The sequence below is a fragment of the Papio anubis genome, chromosome 12, assembly GCF_008728515.1.
Source record: "Papio anubis isolate 15944 chromosome 12, Panubis1.0, whole genome shotgun sequence".
NCBI lineage: Eukaryota > Metazoa > Chordata > Mammalia > Primates > Cercopithecidae > Papio > Papio anubis.
In genome coordinates this window covers 78,380,881-78,388,070 of record NC_044987.1, presented here as the reverse complement: position 1 = coordinate 78,388,070, position 7,190 = coordinate 78,380,881, and positions in this window count along the sequence as shown.

The window sequence follows — 7,190 nt, the reverse complement described above, 5'->3', positions numbered from 1 at the left end:
TCACCTTACCAACTTATTTGTGTGTGTGTAATGTGAAGGTTAAAAATTTATTCTTTAAACCAAACACTGCATGTTCTCACTTATAAGTGGGAACTGAACAATGAGAACACGTGAATACAGGGAGGTGAAGAACACACACTGGGGTCTGTCGGGGGGTGGGGTGGGGTGGGGGGAGGGAGAGCATTAGGAAAACTAAGTAATGCATGCTGGGCTTAATACCTAGGTGATGGGTTGATAGGTACACAAACCACCATGGCACACGTTTACCTATATAACAAACCTTCATATCCTGCACATGTACCCCATAACTTAAAATAAAAATAAAAATAAATTTTAACATCTATTTTTTTTTTTTGAGACATAGTCTCACTCTGTCTCCCAGGCTGGAATGCGGTGGCACAATCTTGGCTCACTGCAACTTCTGCCTCCTGAGTTCAAGTGATTCTCATGCCTCAGCCTCTCAAGTAGCTGGGATTACAGGTATGCACTACCACGCCCGGCTAATTTTTAAAAATTTTCACCTTGTTGACCTGGCTGGTCTTGGACTCCTGGCCTCAAGTGCTCCACCTGCCTCAGCCTCTCAAAGTGCTGGGATTACAGGCATAAGCCACTGCACATGGACGAATCTCTTCTTCTTCTTCTTTAAAAAAAACAAAAAAAAACAAAAAAACCTTTTATTTTAGGTTCAGGGGGTACATGTGAAGGTTTGTTACATAGATAAACTCATGTTGTGGGGGTTTATTGTACAGATTATTTCAACACCAAGGTATTAAGCTCAGTATCCAATAGCTATCTTTTGTGATCCTCTCCCTCCTTCCACCCAGTGCCCTCGAGTAGACCCCAGTGTTGTTGTTCCTTTCTTTGTGTTGTGAGTTCTCATCATTTAGCTCCCATTTGTAAGTGAGAACATGTGGCATTTGGTTTTCTGTTCCTGAATTAGTTTGCTGAGGATAATAGTCTCCAGCTCCATCCATGTTCCCACAAAAGACATGATCTCATTCTTTTTTATGGTTGAATAGTATTCCATGGTGCATATGTTCCTCATTTTTTAAAACTTTTATTTTAGGTTTGGGGGTACATGTGAACATTTGGTACATCGGTAAACATGTGTTATGGGGATTTGCTGTATAAATTATTTCATCACCCAGGTATTAAGCCGGGTACCCAATAGTTATCTTTTCTGCTCCCCTTCCACCTCCCACTCCCCATTAAGTAGACCCTGATATCTCTTGTTTCCTTCTTTATGTTCATAAGTTATCATCATTTAGCTTTCACTTGTAAGTGAAAACATGTGGTATTTGCTTATATGTTCCTGTGTTCATTTGCTAAGGATGATAGCCTCCAGCTTAATTCACGTTCCCACAAAAGATATGACCTCATTCTTTTTATGGCTGCATAGTATTCCATGGTGTATATGTACCACATTTTCTTTATTCAATGTCATTGATGGGCACGTAGGTTGATTCTATGCCTTTGCTGTTGTGAATAGTGCTGCAGTGAACATTTACATGCATGTGTCTTTATGATACAATGCTTTATATTCCCCTGGGTATATACCCAGTAATGGGACTGCTCAGCTGAATGGTAGTTCTGCTTTTAGCTCTTTGAGGAATCACCATACTACTTTCCACAATGATTGAACTAATTTACACTCCCACCAACAGTGTACAAGTATTTTCGTTTCTCTGCAACCTCGCTAGCATCTGTTCTTTTTTGATTTTTTAATAGTAGCCATTCTGACTGGTGTGAGATGATATCCCATTATGGTTTTGATTTGAATTTCCTTAATGATCAGTGATATTGAGCTTTTTTCATATGCTTGTTGGCAGCATGTATGTCTTCTTTTGAGAAGTATCTGTAAGTGTCCTTTGCCCACTTTTAATGAGGTTGTTTCTCTCTTGTAAACTTGTCTAAGTTTTTAACAGAAACTGGATATTAGACCTTTGTCAGATAATTTGCAAATATTGTCTCCCATTTTGTAGGTTGTCTGTTTACTCTGTTAATAGTTTCTTTTGCTGTGCAAAAGCTTAATTAGATTCCATTCGTAAATTGTTGCTTTTGTTGCAATTGCTTTTGGTGTCTTTGTCATGAAATCTTTGCCCATTCCTAGGTCCAGGATAGTATTGCCTAGCCTGTCTTCCAGCGTTTTTATAGTTTTGTGTTTTACACTTAAGTCTTTAATTCATCTTGAGTTGATTTTTGTATGTGGTATAAGAAAGGGGTCCAGCTTCAATATTTTGCATATGGCTAGTCAGTAATCCCAGCACCATTTATTGAATAGGAAGTCTTTTCCCCATCACTTGTTTTGGTCAGCTTTGTCAAAGATCAGATGGGTTGTAGATGTATGGCCTTATTTCTGGGCTGTCTATTCTGTTCCATTGGTCTATGTGCTTGTTTTTGTACCAGTATCATGCTGTTTTGGTTACTGTAACCTTGTAGTATAGTTTGAAGTCAGGTAATGTGATTCCTCCAGCTTTGTTCTTTTTGCTTAGGATTGCCTTGGCTATTCGGGCTCTTTTTTGGTTCTACATGAATTTTTAAACAGTTTTTTCTAGTTCTATGAAGAATGTCATTGGTAGTTTGATAAGAATAGCAAAAAATCTATTCTTATAGCAATGTTGAAATACACAATTCATTGTTATCAATTGTGGTCACAATGTAATGCAATGGATCACAAAAACTTATTCCTCCAGTTTAACTGCAACTTTGTATCCTTTGATAATCATCTTCCCTTTTCCATTTCTCTGTCCCTCTCTAGCCTCTCATTACCAACTTTCTACTCTGAGACCGACGTTTTTACATTTCACATGTAAGTGGGATCATACAGTATTTGTTTTTTGTTTTTTGTTTTGTTTTTTTTTTTTTTTTTTGAGATGGAGTCTGGCTCTGTCACCCAGGCTGGAGTGCAGTGGTGTGATCTCCACTCACTGCAAGCTCTGCCGCCTCCCGGGTTCACGCCATTCTCCTGCCTCAGCCTCCCTAGAAGCTGGGACTACAGGCGCCCGCCACCACACCTGGCTAATTTTTTTGTATTTTTAGTAGAGACGGGGTTTCACTGTGTTCTCCAGGATGGTCTCGATCTCCTGACCTCGTGATCCGCCGGCCTCGGCCTCCTAAAGTGCTAGAATTACAGGTGTGAGCCACCACGCCCGGCCCAGTATTTGTTTTTTTGTGCCTGCCTTATTTCACTTAGGATAATATCCTCCAGTTTCATCTATGTTGTCCAAATGACAAAACTTCTTTCTTTCTAAAGCTGTATAGTATTCCACTGTATATACTACATTTTCTTTATCTATTCCTTCATTAACAAATGCTTAGGTTGCTTTCATATATTAGCTATTGTAAATAATGCTGAAATAAACATGAGGTTGCTGATATCGCTTCAACATATTGATTTCAATTCCTTTGGATATAAACTCAGAAGTGGGATTGCTGGATCATATGGTAATTCCATTTTTAGTATTTTGAGAAACTTCCATTTCATTTTCCAAAATGGTTATACTAATTTACACTCCCACCAACAGTATGCGAGGGTTCTTTTTTCTCCACATACTTGCCAACACTTGTTATGTTTCATCTTTTTTATAATAGCCATTCTAACAGATGTGAGATGACATCTTATTGCGGTTTTAATTTGCATTTCCCTGATGATCAGAGATGTTGAGCATTTTTAAATATATCTGTTGGCTATTTGTATGTCCTCTTTTGAGAAATGCCTGTTCAGGCCCTTTGCCCATTTTTATAGTTATACATTTTCTTGCCAATGAGATGTTTGAGTTCCTTATACATTTTGGCTAAGAAGCCCTTATCGTATGCATGGTTTGTAAATATTTTCTTTTTTCAACATATGATTAACACATAATAATTGTACACATTTATGGGATACAACATCATGTTTCAATACTTATATAAATTGTGTAATGATCAAATTAGGATAATTGACATATCCATCACCTTGAACACATTTGTGATGAAAACATTCAAAAATGTATCTTCTAGTTATTTTAAAATATACAATACATTATTGTTTACTCTAGTTATCCTACTCTGCAATAGAGAGAGGTTTGCATATATTTGCTTCCATTTCATGGGTTGTCTTTTCACTCTGTTGTTTCCTTTGTTATGCAATAGCTTTTGGTATGATGTAATCTTATTTGTATATTTTTGCTTTTGTTGTCTGTGTTTTTTGGGTCATATCCAATAACTTATTGTCCAGACCAATGTCACGAAACTTTCTCCTATGTTTTCTTCCAGTAGTTTTACAGTGTCAGGTCTTATATTTAAGTCTTTAATCTATTTTAATTTTTGTATGTGGTGAGAGATAATTGTCTAATTTTATCTTCTGCATGTGGATATCCAGTATTCCCAAACAATTTATTGAAAAGACTATTTTTCCCCATTGTGTATTCTTCATAATTTTATTGAAAATCAATTGACTGTGAATACTTGGGTTTATTTCTGGGATTTCTATCCTGTTTCATTGGTTGATGTGTCTATTTTTATGCCAGTACCATGCTGTTTTTATTACAATAGCTTTATAACATATTTTGAAGTCAGAGGGTCTGATACCTTCAGCTTTGTTCTTTTTCTCAAGATTTATTGGGCTATTTGGGGCTTTTGTGGTTTCATAAGAATTTTAAGGTTACTTTTTCTGTTTATGTAACAAACAACATTGGAATTTTGATAGAGATTGCATTGAATTTGTAGATCACTTTGGGTGATCTACAAATACGGACATTTTAACAATATTAATTCTTCTAATCCATGAACATGAGATATCATTCCATTTATGTATTTTCAGTTTCTTTCATCAGTGTTTCAGAGTTTTCCATGTACAAAATTTTACCTCCTTCGTTAAATTTATTTCTAATTTTTTAAATTTTGATGCTATTGTAAATGGAAACTGTTTTCTTATTTTTCAGATACTTCATTATTAGTGCATAGCATTGCTACTCATTTTTGTATGTTGATTTTGTAACCTGAAACTTTGATCTTGAATCAGTTCTAGCCAGTTTTGGGGGAATCCTTAGGGTTTTCTACATTTCATTAGCAAACAGACATTTTCACTTTTTCCTTTCCTATTTAGATACCTTTTATTTCTTTTTCTTGCCTAACTGCTCTGGCTAGGACTTCCAGTACTATATGGAATAGAAGTGGCAAGAAAGAAATCATTGTCTTGTTCCTGTTCTTAGAGGACAAGCTTTCAATTTTTTACCATTGAGTTCGATGTTAGCTGTGGGCTTGCCATGTATGTACTTTATCGTGTTGAGGTGCATTCCTTCTATACCTATCTGACTGGGAATTTTAATCATGAACAGATGTTGAATTTCATAAAAAACCTTTTCTGCATCTATTCAGGTAATTGTGAGGTTTTGGCCTTCATTTTGTTAATATGGTATCACATTTATAAATTTGCATATGTTGAAGCATCCTTGCATCCTAGGGAGAAATCTCACTTGATCATGGTGAATGATCTCTTTAATATGTTGCTGAGTTTGCTTTGCTAGTATTTTACGAGAATTTTTCAATCTATGTCCATCAGAAATATTGGCTTGTAGTTTTGTTTTCCTGTACTGTCCTTGTCTGGCTATTATATCCGAGTAATGCAGGCCTTGTAAAATGAGTTTGGAAGTATTTTCTCATCTTTAATTTTTTGGAAGAGTTTAAGAAAGATTAGTGTTAGTTCTTCAAATAGTGGGTAGAATTTAGTAGTGAAGTCTTTGGACTTTGTTGAGAGGTTTAGGTGATTACTGATTCAATTTTCTTATCCATTATTGGTTTGTTCAGATTTTTCTGTCTTCATGATTCAGTCTTGGTAGATGTATGTTTCTAGAAATACACCCATTTATTTTAGGTTATTCAATGTGTTGATGTATCATTGTTTATGGTCATCTCTGATCTTTTATATTTTTGTGGTATCTGTTGTAATGTCTACTCTTTTATTTGTGATTTATTTTGATTATTCTTTCCTTTTTTCTTTTAGTCTTGGTAACGATATAACAATTTTGCTTATCTTTTCAAAAAACTTTAGTTTTTTATATTTTCTATTGTTTTGTAGTCTATTTATTTCTGCACTGATCTTTGTTATATGATTCCTTTTGCTAAGTTGGAGTTTACTTTCTTCTTTTTTTAGTTATTTGAGGTATAACATTAGCTTGTTCATTTGAGGTCATTCTTCTTTTTTGATAGGTATTTATTTCTATAAAATTTTCTCTCAAGAGTACTTTTGCTGCATCCCATAAGTTTTGGAATATTGTGTTTTCATTTTCATTTGCCTCAAAATATTTTAAATTTTCCTTTTTTCTTTTGATTCATTGACCGTTCAGAAGCCCATTAATTTCCACATATTTATGAATTTTCCAAGGTACTTCCTGTTACAGATTTCTAGTTTCATGCCATTGTAATTGGAAAAGATATTTGACATGATTTCAATCTTCTTTAATTTACTAAGATTTTCTTTGCAGCTTAACATACATCATTTATCCTGGGAGAATATTCCTGGTATGCTCCAGCGGAAAGTATATTCTGCTGCTGTTGGATGAAATGTTCTGTAAATTACTGTTAGGTCCATTTGGCCTAAAGTGTAGTTCAAGTCTGCTGTTTCCTTAATGATTTTCTGTCTGTTTGATCTGTCCAGTGTTGAAAGTACGGTATTGCAGTTTTCTATTATTATATTACAGTCTATGTTTCCAATAAGATCTTTTACTTTGCTTTATATATTTAGGTGAGCTGATGTTGAATATAGATTATCTACAACTGTTATATCCTCTTGATGGATTGACCACTTGAGCATTATTAAACAAACTTGTTTTTAAGTAAAAACAAGTTTTTGACTTAAAGTATATTTTTTTTGATGTAAGTATAGCAACACCCTGCTCTCTTTTGGTTTCCATTTGCATGGAATATTTTTTCCATCCCTTATTTTCAGTATATGTATGTCCTTAAAGGTAAAGTGAGTCTCTCATGGGTAGCATATGGTTTGATCTTTAAAAAAAAAAAAATCCATTCAGCCATTCTAGCCATTTTGATTGAATAATTTAATCCATTTACATTCAAAGTAACTATTCATAAGGACTTATTGCTTCCATTTTGTTAATTTTTTAATTTATAAATTCTTTGTTTCTCTTTTTCTTTCTTGCTGTCTTCCTTTGTAGTCTGATGATTTTCTGTAGTTGTATACTTTGAATTCT